General features: G+C 38.0%; 1 protein-coding gene across 1 annotated transcript in view; it reads right to left on the bottom strand.

Annotated features, from left to right (window-relative positions):
- Nucleotides 1-16,452, bottom strand: part of FAM185A (family with sequence similarity 185 member A) — a 139,348-nt gene that overhangs the window by 57,845 nt on the left and 65,051 nt on the right. The gene's annotated exons all lie outside the window — the stretch shown is intronic.

Raw genomic sequence — 16,452 nt, 5'->3', positions numbered from 1 at the left:
CTGAAACACAAAATTGCATAAAGTTATATCTTGATTGACAAGAGCAATATTTGACTACATAGATCCTAACACTACATCTCTAAAACTGAAAAACACTTTTGAACTGCAAAAATCTTAGTAAAGACAACCTGAGTTGGAAGAGAGTTGCAAATAGGTTACTTGGGCTTGTTCTCTCCTTTCTTTTCCTCAGAACAACTCTGAAAGGGAAACTACTCTGTTTTTTGTTTGTATTTTTTTTGGATGCAGGTTTTAAAAAGAGCTTTATTTAAGTGCAATTGACAAAATAATACATGTATTTAAAGTATGTAATGTAATAAGTTTTTACATATGTAAAAGTCTGCAAAACCATCTCCTCAATCAAGATAATGAACATATCCATCACTCCTAAGTTTCCTTGTGCCACTTTGTAATCTTTCCCTCATGCCCCACCCGGCCTGTCACCTCTACAACCCCCCCGACCCCCACCAATCCTTCGATAATTACTAATCTACTTTGTGTCACTTTGGATTAGTTGCATTTTCTAAGATTTTAATAAATGGAGTCACACAAAATATACAATACGTAGTCTTTTTAAAAATATCTAGGTTATTTCAGCATAATTATTATGAGGTTCATTCATATTGTAGCATGTATCAGGTGGTTTCCTCACACAGATGCTGATCCGTACTTTGCTGAACAGTCATGGGCACCCTGTGTACCTCTGTTTGCTCTGGAACTTTCTCTTGTTAACTCTAGCAGCCCTGGTCTCCTCCACTTGGTGAGTCTGTTGGGCTCTGCCTATGTTACCCATCCCTGCCCTGCAGCCTGGAAACACTCTCAAAGTAATAGGCTACGGCAATCATTGAGCTCACCTGGTTTGTTTCCCATCTCTAGTCTTCTAGTTCTGTTTTTTCTTTCAATCAAGGTAGTTAAGATGCTACACCTCCTCTGGAGATCCACTGCAATTCTGAACTTAAGAGACCAGTCAAATCTGAACTGATGAATGTTGTGAATACACTGGCTCAATTCATCATATACATTTTCTTTGTTGAATCCAAGCACACAAATCAGGAAACAACTCTCTTCTCTAGGACAGTTTTCTCCTTTATGATGTTCCCAGCTGCTGAAAAGGTGCTTTGTACCATTCAATCTTTGTGTCAAGTGCTTTTGTGTGATACAAATTCTCCTGTGAATTCTTGTCTCTCCCCTTTAATCTGAGCCATAATCTTGTCTATCTACATCTTCACTGGATCTTTCCCAAAAGACAGCAGCATATTCAATGACTTCGTCTAGAGTTTCTTTTTCCTTCCACTTCTCTTGCTGTATCTTCAGTATCATCACAACCCACTTCTCAGTAAACTGCTTAAAATCTCTCTTATTCCAACTAGTAATCCCTGTATTAGAAGCTTCTCTTTTCCCCCAATCTTCATCATTAAGGGGTTCAACTTTATCAATTTTAATCTGTTCATCTTTTTGTGCCTTACCACATTTAGCAGGTCAGGATTTCAAGGTATCTACAACCAACAGTTTTTGTATAGTACAGAACTTCTTTTTCTAGTAATTCAAATAAACGTAGAGGAAAGAACTGGTAATCCTGAATATTGGTTGTTCTATTATTTTTTACACATTTTAATAGCAATAGTAAAGCATCAACAATAGTAAGGGCTTCCCAAATATCTAAGATCTTTTACCTCCTCAATCATGAGTTTCTTGCTTACGGAAGGAGAAGCCAAATCTACCCATTTCCTTCTGCAGCAGAGGAGACCATGCACAGTACTATTGTTACTAACAAAATGAACACACAAGTGATTTTAGTTTAGGGACAATACTCACAAGCAAGACAGTTTGTAAAGTTCCATTTAAGTTGCTGGAAAATAGCTTTATCTTGCAAATAAGAAATTTACTGAAAGCTCTGTACTTTGGGTTGAATCTGTGGAGATTCTAATTCTTATTCGTAAAGTTTATAAATTCCTTCCTACAAAAATCTTGTAACAGAGATTGGAACTTGGGGCTGCAGAAACCTTGTTCCTTATTTAATCCCCTTTACCAATGAAAATCAGACAATATTTTTTTGACCAAGAAATGGGAAATGACTAACCTATCCCCGTGTGGCTTGGCTTCCTTTAAGTGAGAGAAAAGTTTCTTCTCAGGACATGTTTTTAAACTCTAGCATTTGCTCTCAAAATCTGCCATGTCCAAATCTACTCAAGTATATAAATATCCAAGTTTGACTGACTGAGTGATTTCCAAATACCTGGTTGATAAGCATTACTCATTATTTAACCCAAAATGCACCTGATCTAATCAGCTCTAGCCATGGACAAAGATAGGGCTCTAAGGAGTAACTGGCAGAATTTCTGTTCCTTGTTTAAAAATAGCCTTGTTTAAAAGCCTCTTGGCTAAGGTAAGCTTCTTCCTGCCCCCCACCCCACCACTCCCCACTCCAAACCTTGTAACAGACTTTGTTTACTTACATTCTGAGGGATAATTCTGGTGTTGTCTTATCAGGAACAGGTTAAATTTCAGTGCATCACAGCTGGAGGATTCCCTCTTTTACATTATAAACACTACTGACCACCCACTATGGGAAGCATCAGGCTAAGTATTTTAGGGAGGTTCAAAACATGTAAAAAGACATGGTAATGCCCTCAAAAAGCTTACCAGCTGGCTAGGAAAATAAATTATACACTTTTGAAAAAGGATTTAAATAACTACTCTGAAATCTTATTTATTTATTTATTTTTATTATTTTTTTTGTGGTATGCCGGCCTCTCACTGCTGTGGCCTCTCCCGTTGCGGAGCACAGGCTCTGGACATGCAGGTCCAGCAGCCATGGCTCACGGGCACAGCCGCTCCGCGGCACATGGGATCCTCCCGGACTGGGACGTGAACCTGTGTCTCCTGCATCGACAGGCAGACTCCCAACCACTGCGCCACCAGGGAAGCCCCTGAAGTCTTAGTTTTAATGCACGTTTTTCACAAACAAAAGCTCTAACACCACACACAATCCCGTAAAACCAAATATTTTAATGTCAACATTTTTTATCTGTTCTTCCCTTGACAAAAGTGCAACCCAGGACATCTTAGCAACAAATTTTTACAAGCAAATATTTTTGAGCTAGTTATAATGCTGCCCATCATTATATTTTCTCTCAATTATTTGGAATAATGAAAAAGTCAACAGTACACTAGGTTTTGAGCAAGTATGCAATTAATCAGTTTTGCCCAAGAAATATCCTTTTATGTCTAATCACATCCTCTGTATTTTTCGTCTCAGATATTGTAGTTTTCATTTCTAGAAATTCAATTTTGGTCTTTTTTATATCTTCCATGTCTTACTTAACTTTATCCCAATATGTGGAATTCAGTTATAATAACTATTTTATTTTTCTTCTCTGCTAATTCTAACATCTGTGTCTTTTCTGTATAGGTTTCGATTGATATTCACTTCATTTTGGGTCATGATTTCTTGCCTATTTGCATGTCTGATACTCTTTGATTGGATGCCAGACATGGTGAATTTTATTTTGTTGGGTTCCAGGCATTTTTGTATTTCTATAAATCTCAAGCTTTGTGCAGTTAAAGTACTTGGAAACAATTTCAACTTTTCATCTCTTGTTTTATGATTTGTTAGGCAGTTCTGGAGGAATGTGCAGTCTAGGGCTCTTTCCAACTACTAACTGCTCTACCCAGTGCTCCATGAGTTATGGTATTTTCCAGTCTGGCAGGTGGGATAGGCGTTTTTCCTGGAATTGTGTGAGCATTAGGTTCTATTCCTTCTGGTACTTTATAAACTCTAGCTGTCAACCTCTGTGGACTCTCCTTATGGTTTCCTCAATTCAAGGAGTCTGCTGGGCTCTACATTAGTCCCTTCTCCATGTACTACAGCCTGAAGACTCTCTCGAGGGAGTACGCAGGGACTCATTTTGCTTGCTTCCCAGCTCTTAGTGATCACTTTCTTTCATTGCCTGATGTACAGTATCTTAGAAACTGTTTTTTCATGTATTTTGTCTATTTAAAAATTTTTGTTGTTGTTGGTTTAAGTAGAAGGGTAATTCAGTCCTTTTTATTCTACTTCTAGCCTAGAAGCCCTCACTGTTTCTATCTTTCTCTCTTTCTCCCTCTTCCCATCTTTTTTCCCCTCCCTACATCATGCTCTCTGTTATTTCTTGTTGGGAAATAATTAAAGACTCAAAAGAAGTTGTAAAAATAGTACAAAGAGGTCCTGTGCACCCATTACCCAGTTTCTCCAATGTTGACATCTTATAATAACCATCGTGCATTATCAAAAATAGGTAATTGTTTGGCATACAATTCATTAGACTACAGAACTTACTCAGGCTTCACCATTTTTTACATGCACTCACTCTTTTACATGTTTTTGTGTATACTTTTATGAGATTTTATCACATGTATAGATTCACATAATCATTATAATCAAGATACAGAACTGTTTTATCATCACAAAGAAAGTTCTATGTGATATCTCTTTATAGTTTTATCTTCCCTCTCCTTTCTTAACTTTTTGCAACAACTTGTCTGTTCTCCATATCCATAATAATGTCACTTCAAGAACATTAGATAAATGTAATCATACAGTATGCAATATTTTGAGACTGGCTATTTTCACTCAGCATAATGCCCCTAACTTCTATCCAAGTTGTGTGTATTAATAGACTGTTCTTTTTCACTGTTGAATACTACTCCACTGTGTGGACATACCACAGTTTGTGTAACCACTTACCGATAGAAGTATATTTTAGTCATTTCCATTTTTTGGCTATTATAAATAAAGCTATGAATACTTATGTACAGGTTTTTATGTGAACACTAAGTTTCATTTCTCCAAGATAAATGCCCAGGAATGTAATTGTTGGGTCATATGGTACTTTCTTTTTAACAAAATGCCAGGCTGAATTCAGGAGTGGCTATATTATTTTCCATGCCCAATACCAATGCAGAAGAGATCCAATCTCTCCACATCCTTGCCAGCATTTGATATTATCAGTATTTCTTATTTTAGCCATTCTAATAGGTATGTAGTAGCATCTCATTCTGGTTCTAATTTGTACCATACCAATGGCTAGTGATGTTGAACAGGTTTTTGTGTTTTTACTTGGCATCTTATACCTTCTATGGCTGTACTGTTTCTTAAATTTTACATGATTACACTTTTAGGTGCATAAATCTTTTTTCTTCATTACTGGGAAGAGTTTCCTCAGGGTAAGATTTGGCTGTGGTTCAGTGTTTCGTATATGACCAAAATAAACATGAAAACAAAAACTAAAAAAAAAAAAAAACCCAGGCATTACAAACAGAATTCACATGCTCTAAGACTGGGGTCTGTACTTTGATCTCTAGTCTAGGAATCAGCAAATATGGCCCACAGGCCAAATCTGGCCTGACGCCTGTTTTTATGGCCTAAGAGCTAAGAATGGCTTCTACGCTTTTTTTTTTTTTTGCGGTACACAGGCCTCTCACTGTTGTGGCCTCTCCCATTGTGGAGCACAGGCTCCGGATGTGCAGGCTCAGCGGCTATGGCTCACGGACCTAGCCGCTCCGCGGCATGTGGGATCTTCCCGAACCGGGGCATGAACCCATGTCCCCTGCATTGGCAGGCGGACCCTCAACCACTGCGCCACCAGGGAAGCCCGACTTCTACACTTTTAAAGGGTTATAAAGAAACAAAACAAAAGAGAATAAACAACAGAAACCGTATGTAGCCTGCAAAGTCTAACATTTACAATCTGTCCTTAACAAATAAAGTTTTCAGGTGAATGGGAACAAAACCTGATCTTCCTTTTTTTTGGGAAACGTTAACAAACAAAGCTGATGTCTACTTATTACACTCTCCCAGGATCTTACACTTTAACAAAATGGAGAAACAAAAACACCATAAAAGCACAAATGATCTGAAGGCAGTTCCTACATTAACTACCTGTCAAAGTATTTTTAAGTAGACAGCCATAAACCTACAGCATTCTTCATTCTGTTACCAAATTTCTTCCATGTCATCCGGAAGCACATCTACATTACTGACAAATCCATATGCTGTAAACCTGGAGAAAACCAAAACTTAAGTGTGTTCTAAAAATAAGTTATTTCTATGAGTCATATCAAAAGACTAGATTTTTTCACCCGTTTGGAGAGAAAATACTGTCTCTAGCTCTTAAAAGTGGCATCCTGTGGGCTTGGTCCCATTTCAACATCTTTTCCAACAAATGAACCCGTTTTCCATTATAAATCACAATACCATTAAATGTACGTCTCCAGCCTACAAACAAGCCAAGAACTCTCTTCTGACTTGGTAGTTTATTTTGATACCAAATGAACTTATTTTTATTATGCTTTACATTTCCAGTTTGACTAAAATAAAGTGAACCCAGTAATACCACCTTCCCTACCATGCAGACAATGACAAACAACAATCATTTGGCTGACAACATACTTTATCTCTAATCATCTAAATTGTACCACATGCATTTTTGGTCTTAAAAATGGCTTGATATACAACGGTGAGGTTTCATATCTAAGCTGATGAACCCAGTCTAAAACTTAACAGAGAAGTCAACTTATTCCCAGAAATATCTTATCTAAGGTATTCACCACCTATCCAATTTGCCATATATGGGTAGAGCACGAAACTCAGAATCAAGGATCTCATAAGGATTAGAGAATGCATCCCAAAGAATACACACTGTGCACAACTCTTTAGTAGGTAAATGTTTTACCTTAAGAGAGTTCCAGGCTTTCTTTTGACCTCAGAATAGCACATATTTGTAAAGCACTTTAAGAATTATACAACACACACTGACTACTAACTGATGAACAATCATCGACAGGAAGGCACTGGAACTCATCAAAAAAGATACCCCACATCCAAAGACAAAGGAGAAGCCAAAATGAGACAATAGGAGGGGTGCAATCACAATAAAATCAAATCCCATAACTTCTGGGTGGGTGACTCAGAAACTGGAGAACACTTATACCACATAAGTCCACCCACTGGAGTGAAGGTTCTGAGCTCCACGTCAGGCTTCCCAACCTGGGGGTCTGGCAACGGGAGGAGGAATTCCTAGAGAATCAGACTTTGAAGGCTAGCGGGATTTGACTGCAGGAGTTTGACAGGACTGGGGTAAACAGAGACTCCACTCTTGGAGGGCACACACAAAGTAGTGTGTGCATCGGGACCCAGGGGAAGGAGCAGTGACCCCAGGGGAGACTGAACCAGACCTACCTGTTAGTGTTGGAGGCTCTCCTGCAGAGGCGGGGGTGGCTGTGTCTCACCGTGAAGACAAGGACACTGGCGGCAGAAGTTCTGGGAAGTACTCCTTGGCATGAGCCCTCCCAGAGTTCGCCATTAGCCCCACCAAAGAGCCTGGGTAGGCTCCAGTGTTGGGTGGCCTCAGGCCAAACAACCAACAGGGAGGGAACCCAGCCCCACCCATCAGCAGACAAGTGGACTAAAATTTTACTGAGCTCTGCCCACCAGAGCAACACCCAGCTCTACCCACCACTGGTCCCTCCCATGAAAAAACTTGCACAAGCCTCTTAGATAGCCTCATCCACAGGAGGGCAGACAGCAGAAGCAAGAAAAACTACAATCCTGCAGCCTATGGAACAAAAACCACATTCACAGAAAGATAGACAAGATGAAAAGGCAGAGGGCTATGTACCAGATGAAGGAACAAGATAAAACCCCAGAAAAACAACTAAATGAAGTGGAGACAGGCAACCTTCCAGAAAAAGAATTCAGAATAATCACAGTGAAGATGATCCAGGACCTCAGAAAAAGAATGGAGGCAAAGATCGAGAAGATGCAAGAAATGTTTAACAAAGACCTAGAAGCATTAAAGAACAAACAAACAGAGATGAACAATACAATAACTGAAATGAAAACTACACTAGAAGGAATCAATAGCAGAATAACTGAGGCAGAAGAATGGATAACTGACCTGGAAGACAGAATTATGGAATTCACTGCTGCAGAACAGAATAAAGAAAAAGAATGCAAAGAAATGAAGACAGCCTAAGAGACCTCTTAAACACAACAACATTCGCATTTTAGGGGTCCCAGAAGAAGAGAGAGAGAAAGGACCTGAGAAAAATTTGAAGAGATTATAGTCAAAAACTTGCCTGAAATGGAAAAGGAAATAGCCACCCAAGTCCAGGAAACACAGAGAGTCCCATACAGGAAAACGCAAGGAGAAACACTCCGAGCACATAGTAATCAAATTGGCAAAAATTAAAGACAAAGAAAAATTACTGAAAGCGGCAAGGGAAAAACGACAAATAACATAGAAGGGAACTCCCATGACGTTAACAGCTGATTTCTCAGCAGAAACTCTACAAGTCAGAAGGGAGTGGCATGATATACTTAAAGTGATGAAAGGGAAGAACCTACAACCGAGATTGCTCTACCAGGCAAGGATCTCATTCAGGTTCGATGGAGAAATCAAAGCTTTACAGGCAAGCAAAAGCTAAGAGAATTCAGCACCACCAAACCAGCTCCACAACAAATGCTAAAGGAACTTCTCTAAGTGGGAAACACAAGAGAAGAAAAGGACCTACAAAAACTAACCCCAAACAATTAAGAAAATGGTAATAGGAACATACATATCGATAAGTACCTTAAATGTGAATGGATTAAATGCTCCAACCAAAAGACACAGGCTTGCTGAATGGATACAAAAACAAGACCCATATATATGCTGCCTACAAGAGACCCACTTCAGACCTAGGGACACATACAGACTGAAAATGAGGGGATGGAAAAAGATATTTCATGCAAATGGAAATCAAAAGAAAGCTGGAGTAGAAATTCTCATAGCAGATAAAATAGACTTTAAAATAAAGAATGTCACAAGAGACAAGGAAGGACACTACATAATGATAGAGAGATCAATCCAAAATGAAGATATAACAATTATAAATATATATGCACCCAAAATAGGAGCACCTCAATACATAAGGCAACTGCTAACAGCTATAAAAGAGGAAATCGATGGTAACACAATAATGGTGGGGGACTTTAACACCTCACTTACACCAATGGACAGATCATCCAAACAGAAAATTAATAAGGAAACACAAGCTTTAAATGACACAATAAACCAGATAGATTTAATTGATATTTATAGGACATTCCATCCAAAAACAACAGATTACACTTTCTTCTCAAGTGCGCACGGAACATTCTCCAGGATAGATCACATCTTGGGTCACAAATCAAGCCTCAGTAAATTTAACAGAATTGAAATCCTATCAAGCATCTTTTCTGACAACAACGCTACGAGATTAGAGATCAATTACAGGGAAAAAAATGTAAAAAACACAAACACATGAAGGCTAGACAATACATTACTAAATAACCAAGAGATAACAGAAGAAATCAAAGAGGAAATCAAAAAATACCTAGAGACAAATGACAGTGAAAACATGATGATCCAAAACCTATGGGATGCAGCAAAAGCAGTTCTAAGAGGGAAGTTTATAGCAATACAAGCCTACCTCAAGAAACAACAAATATCTCAAATAAACAATTTAACCTTACACCTAAGGGAACTAGAGAAAGAAGAACAAACAAAACCCAAAGTTAGCAGAAGCAAAGAAATCATAAATATCAGAGCAGAAATAAATGAAATAGAAACAGAGAAAACAATAGCAAACATCAATAAAACTAATAAAAGCTGGTTCTTTTTTTTTTTTTAAAAGCTGGTTCTTTGAGAAGATAAACAAAATTGATAAACCATTAGCCATACTCATCAAGAACACGAGAGATAGGACTCAAATCAATAAAATTAGAAATGAAAAAGGAGAAGTTACAACAGGCACCACAGAAATGCAAAGCATCCTAAGAGATTACTACAAGCAACTCTATGCCAATAAAATGGACAAATTCTTAGAAAGGTATAACCTTCCAAGACTGAACCAGGAAGAAATAGAAAATATGAACAGACCAATCACAAGTAATGAAATTGAAACTGTTATTAATAATCTTCCAACAAACAAAAGTCCAGGACCAGATGGCTTCACAGGTGAATTCTATCAAACATTTAAGAAGAGCTAACACCTGTCCTTCTCAAACTCTTCCAATAAGTTACAGAGGAAGGAACACTCCCAAACTCATTCTATGACGCCACCATTACCCTGACACCAAAACCAGACAAAGATACTACAAAAAAAGAAAATTACAGGCCAATATCACTCATGAATATAGATGCAAAAATCCTCAACAAAATACTAGTAAACAGAATCCAACAGCACATTAAAAGGATCGTACATCATGATCAAGTGGGATTTATCCCAGGGATGCAAGAATTCTTCAATATATGCAAATTAATCAATGTGATATACCATAATAACAAAGTGAAGAATAAAAACCATATGATCATCTCAATAGAGGCAGAAAAAGTTTTTGACAAAATTCAACACCCATTTATGATAAAAACTTTCCAGAAAGTGGGCATAGAGGGAACTTACCTCAACATAATAAAGGCCATATATGACAAACCCACAGGAAACATCATTCTCAGTGGTGAGAAACTGAAAGCCTTTACTCTAAGATCAGGAACAAGACAAGGACGTCCACTCTCACCACTATTATTCAACATAGTTTTGGAAGTCCTAGCCATGGCAATCAGAGAAAAAAAAGAAATAAAAGGAATACAAATGGGAAAAGAAGAAGTAAAACTGTCACTGTTTGCAGATGACATGATACTATACATAGAGAATCCTAAAGATGCCACCAGAAAATTACTAGAGCTAATCAATGAATCTGGTAAAGTTGCAGGATACAAAATTAATGCACAGAATACTCTTCCATTCCTATACCCTAATAATGAAAAATATGAAACAGAGATTAAGGAAACACTCCCATTTACTATTGCAACAAAAAGAATAAAATACCTAGGAATAAACCTACCTAGGGAGAAAAAAAACCTGTATGCAGAAAACTATAAGACACTGATGAAAGAAATTAAAGATGATACTAACAGATGGAGAGATATACCATGTTCTTGGACTGGAAGAATCAACATTATGAAAATGACTATCCTACCCAAAGCAATCTACAGATTCAATGCAATCCCTATCAAATTACCAATGGCATTTTTTATGGAACTAAAACAAAAAATCTTAAAATTTGTACGGAGACACAAAAGACCCCGAATAGCCAAAGTAGTCGTGAGGGAAAAAAACGGAGCTGGAGGAATCAGGCTCCCTGACTTCAGACTCTACTACAAAGCTACAGTAATCAAGACTGGCACAAAAACAGAAACATAGATCTATGGAACAAGATAGAAAGCCCAGAGATAAACCCACGCACCTATGGTCAACTAATCTATGACAAAGGAGGCAAGGATATACAATGGAGAAAAGACAGTCTCTTCAATAAGTGGTGCTGGGAAAACTAGACAGCTACATGTGAAAGAATGAAATTAGAACACTCCCTAACACCATACACAAAAATAAACTCAAAATGGATTAGAGACCTAAATGTAAGATGAGACAGTATAAATACTCTTAGAGGAAAACACAGGAAGAACACTCTCTGACATAAATCAGAGCAAGATCTTTTTTGATCCACCTCCTAGAGTAATGGAAATAAAAACAAAAATAAACAAATGGGACCTAATGAAACTTCAAAGCTTTTGCAAAGCAAAGGAAACTACAAACAAGACAAAATGACAACCCTCTGAATGGGAGAAAATATTTGCCAACGAATCAATGGAGAACGGATTAATCTCCAAAATATATAAACAGCTCATGCAGCTCAATATTAAAATAACAAACAACCCAGTCCAAAAATGGGCAGAAGACCTAAGTAGACATTTCTCCAAAGAAGACATACAGATGGCCAAGAAGCACATGAAAAGATGCTCAACATCACTAATTATTAGAGAAACGCAAATCTAAACTACAGTGAGGTATCACCTCACAGCAGTTAGAATGGGCATCATCAGAAAATCTATAAACAACAAATGCTGGAGAGGGTGTGGAGAAAAGAGAACCCTCTTGCACTGTTGGTGGGAATGTAAATTGATACAGCCACTATGGAGAACAGTATGGAGGTTCCTTAAAAAAGTACAAATAGAACTACCATATGACCCATCAATCCCACTACTGGGCATATACCCAGAGAAAACCGCAATTCAAAAAGACACATGCACCCCAATGTTCATTGCAGCACTATTTATAATAGCCAGGTCATGGAAGTAACCTAAATGCCCACTGACAGACAAATGGATAAAGAAGATGTGGTACATATATACAGTGGAATATTTCTCAGCCATAAAAAGGAATGAAATTGGGTCATTTGTAGGGACCTGGATGAACCTAGAGACTGTCACACAGAGTGAAGTAAGTCAGAAAGAGAAAAACAAATATCGTATATTAACGCATATATGCGGAACCTAGAAAAATGGTACAGATGAACCGGTGTGCAGGGCAGAAACTGAGCCACAGATGTAGAGAACAAACGTATGGACACCAAGGGGGGAAAGCGGTGCAGGGGTGGGGGTGGGGGTGTGATGAATTGGGCGATTGGGATTGACAATCCCAATGTGTATAAAATTGGAGAATCTGCTGTATAAAAAAATAAAATAAAATTCAAAAAAAAAAAAAGAATTATACAACACACAGTTATTTACCAGTGACGGCAACAACAAGGGAAACCATGGAGCAGGAATTTAAATAAAATTACAGGGCTGACACATCAAACCCTGTGGGAAGCCTGAGCCCCAGGAACTAAAGTTTATTGGCATGGTTTCTTGCAGAAATCATGCTACAGATACAATCCAGACCTCTTAGCAGTGAGAGTATTTCTGTTTCTATGCCTCATAGGCTCTGTATGGTGGCCCAAAAGAGCTGAGCTCAGCTGCCTATAATAACAACTGACACATAAAGTTGCTCATTACTTCCAAACTTGGGTTTCAGATTGAAAATCTCCATAGAAAAAGCAAACTGCTTTAATTTTCTAGGCCTCAAATTATTCCACTTGATATCCACTTGATAAATAAGGTCTGTGGCCTTTTGGGCACCAGTTTTGGAATCAAAATGAAACAAAAGTTTCTCTAAACTCAATAACTTGTTCATACAGCTCTCTCCACAGGAGACTGTTGTGTTTATCTGAAGTCCCTCTGTACGATTACTTTAATGGATTTAATCTACTATCAGAGACAACCTGGGGCCCAACCTCATCGTACATCATGTGCTACTCTCCAAAAGAAATTTGCTGATCAGTACCCAGATTCTTGGACTGTGGGCAGGAAATAAACTTTGCTCTAAAATTTGGTCCTTCCTGGTTTAGGAAATAGGGGCTAGAGTATAAGATATAGTAACAAATAACAGAAAAATAATTAAATGGCCTAAGAAGCTTCATAATAACCAATGAGGTAAGCATGCATCTTCCTCACAGCATCCATTTACAAGCATAATTTAAAATTTTATAAATTTTTTATATAATAAAAATTTATAAAGAGTAAAACAAAAAATGCTAACCATTATCTGACTAGCAATTAATAATCTTTTTGCTGGTGGAGAGTCTTGCTTCAGTGTTGATGGCTGCTGACTGATTAGGCTGGTGGCTGCTGGAAGCTGGAGTGGATACGGCCATTTCCTAAAATAAGACAACAACGAAGTTTGGTGTATTGACTGACTCTTCCTTTCATTGTTTCTCTGTAGCATGCAATACTGTTTGATAGCATTTTACCCACAGTAGAACTTCTTTAAAAATTGGAGCCAATCCTCTCAAATCTTGCTGCTGCTTTATCAACTAAATTTGTGTAATATTCTAAATCCTTTGTTATAATTTCAACAATCTGCTAGCATCTTCACCAGGACTAGATTCCATCTCAAGAAACCACTTTCTTTGCTCATCCATAAGAAGCAATTCTTTATCCATTAAAGTTTCATCATGAAATTGCAGCAATTCAGTCACATCTTCCAGCTCCACTTATAATTCTAGTTCTCTTGCTATTTCCACCACATCTGCAGTTACTTCCTCCAAAGTCATGACTTCCTTCAAAGTCATCCATGAGGGTTGGACTCAACTTCTTCTAAATTCCTGTTAATGTTGCTATTTTGACCTCTTCCCATAAATCACAAATGTTCTAGTGGCATCTAGAATGGTGAATCCTTTCCAGAAGGTTTTCAGCTCACTTTGCTCAGATCCATCAGAGGAATCACTATCTATGGCAGCTAGAGCCTTACAAAATGTGTTTCTTAAATAATAAGACTTGAAAGTCGAATTTACTCCAGATCTGTGGGCTGCAGGATGGATGTTGTGTTAGCAGGCATGAAAACATTAATATCATTGTACATCTCTATCAGAGCTCTTGGGTGGCTAACTGCATTGTCAGTGCACAGTAATAATTTGAAAGGAATCTTTTTTTTCTTTTCCTGAGCAGTAGGTAGCAACAGTGGGCTTAAAATATTCACTAAACCATGTTGTAAACGGATATGCTGTCACCAAGGCTTTGTTGTTCCGTTTATAGAGCACAGGCAGAGTAGATTGAGTGTAATTCTGAAGGCGTGTAGGATTTTCAGTATGGTAAATGAACACTGGCTTCAACTTTAAGTCACCAGCTGCATTAGCCCTTAAGCAGAGTCATTCAGTCCTTTGAAGCTGTGAAGCCAGGCACTGACTTCTCTTCTCTAGCTATGAAAGGCCTAGGTGGAATTTTCTTCCAATATAAGGCTGTTTCTTCTACATTGAAAATCTGTTGTTTAGTGAAGTCACATTCATTAATTACCTTAGCTAGATCTTCTGGATAACCTGCTGCAGCTTATACATCAGCACTTGCTGCTTTCACTTTGCAGTTTTATGATATGGAGACAGCGTATTTCCTTAAACCTCCTTAAACCAAACTCTGCTAGCTTCAAACTTTTCTTCTGCAGCTTCCTCATCCCTCTCAGCCTTTACTGAATTGGAAAGAGTTAGGACCTTGCTCTGGATTAGGTTTTGGCTTAAAGGAAAGTTGTGGCTGGCTTGATCTTCTATCCAAACCACTAAAATTTTCTCCATATCAGCAATAAGGCTGTTTCGCTTTCTTATCATTCACGTGTTCACTGGAGTAGCACTTTTAATTTCCTTTAAGAACTTTTCCTTTGCATTCACAACTTGGCTACCTGGATGAGGCCTAACTCTCATCCTATCTTGGCTTCAATATGCCTTCCTCATTAAGCTTAATCATTTCTAGCTTTCGATTTAAAGTGAGATGTGCAACTCTTCCCTTCACTTGATGACTTAGAGGCCATGGTACGGTTATTCACTGGCCTATTTCAATACTGTTGTGTCTCAGGGAATAGGGAGGTCTGAGGAGAGGGAGAGAACCAGGGGACCAGCCAATCAGTAGAGCAGTCAGAAGACACAGAACATTTATCAATTAAGTTTTATGTCTTATATGGGCAACGTCGTTCATGATGCCCCAAAACAACTGTAACAGTAACATCAAAGACCACTGACCACATATCAACAAAACAAATAATAATTTTAAAAGTTTGAAATACTGTGAGAATTACCAAAACGAAATACAGAGATGCAAAGTGAGCAAATGCTCTTGGAAAAATGGTGCCAACAAACAAGCTCCATGCACAGTTGTCACAAAACTTCAATTTGTGAAAAACACAAATTGTATCTGTGAACTGCAATAAAGCAAAGTACAATAAAATGAGGTACACCTATATCAATTTTTTTCCACCAAAATTTATCCAAGGCTTATTTATTTATCTGTTTAGTTTAAAATAGATCACTGTGGAGTCCAGGCCACTGAACTCTTTCTCCTGAATTACTACAGTAACCTGCTAATTAAAATTAACTTTTCCTTCATCCACCATTGTCCTTTCCAATTTTTCCCCACTCAACATTTAGTGATCTTTCTAATATACAGATCTGATTATATGAACCCCAGATTAAAACCTTTCAGTGCCTTTGCAAAGCACTGAGTATAAAAGCCAAATCTGCCCTATATGATCTGATCCCTATCGAACTCTCCAGCCTCCTTTTATACCACTGTGCCCCTTACTCGCTACACTCTAGCTATATTGGACTTGTCTCACTTCCTCAAACTCACAACGCTAGTGTAATTTAGATGCACCACCTCCATGCTCTCACAGTACCACGTACATACCTTTATTATAACATTTATTGTATTGTATTCACTGGTTTGTCTGTCTTGCTTCACTAGGATGTAACCTCCTCAGATGGCAGAGAGACCAAACTTTATTATCTTATCTTTGCACTCCTAGTTTCTAGCAGTACCCGACTCAATAAATGTTTGCTGAGGGACTGACTGAACAAATAAAGGAAAATAGAGATGACAGGTGGAAGAGGAACTAGGCTAGGAAAAGATAATATTTGTTTTCAAATATATTAAGTTTGAGGTGGTACCTGTTTAGTGGAATGGAAATGGGCAAGACTTAATAAAGAGATTGGGTCCGCAGATAATGATTTTATCCAATGACAGGACTAGT

The sequence above is a fragment of the Delphinapterus leucas genome, chromosome 9 (genome assembly GCF_059928025.1).
Source record: "Delphinapterus leucas isolate spDelLeu-1000000601 "Yukka" chromosome 9, BTC_Dleu_Yukka2, whole genome shotgun sequence".
NCBI classification, from domain to species: Eukaryota; Metazoa; Chordata; class Mammalia; order Artiodactyla; family Monodontidae; genus Delphinapterus; species Delphinapterus leucas.
This window is presented reverse-complemented; position numbering and strand designations above follow the sequence as displayed.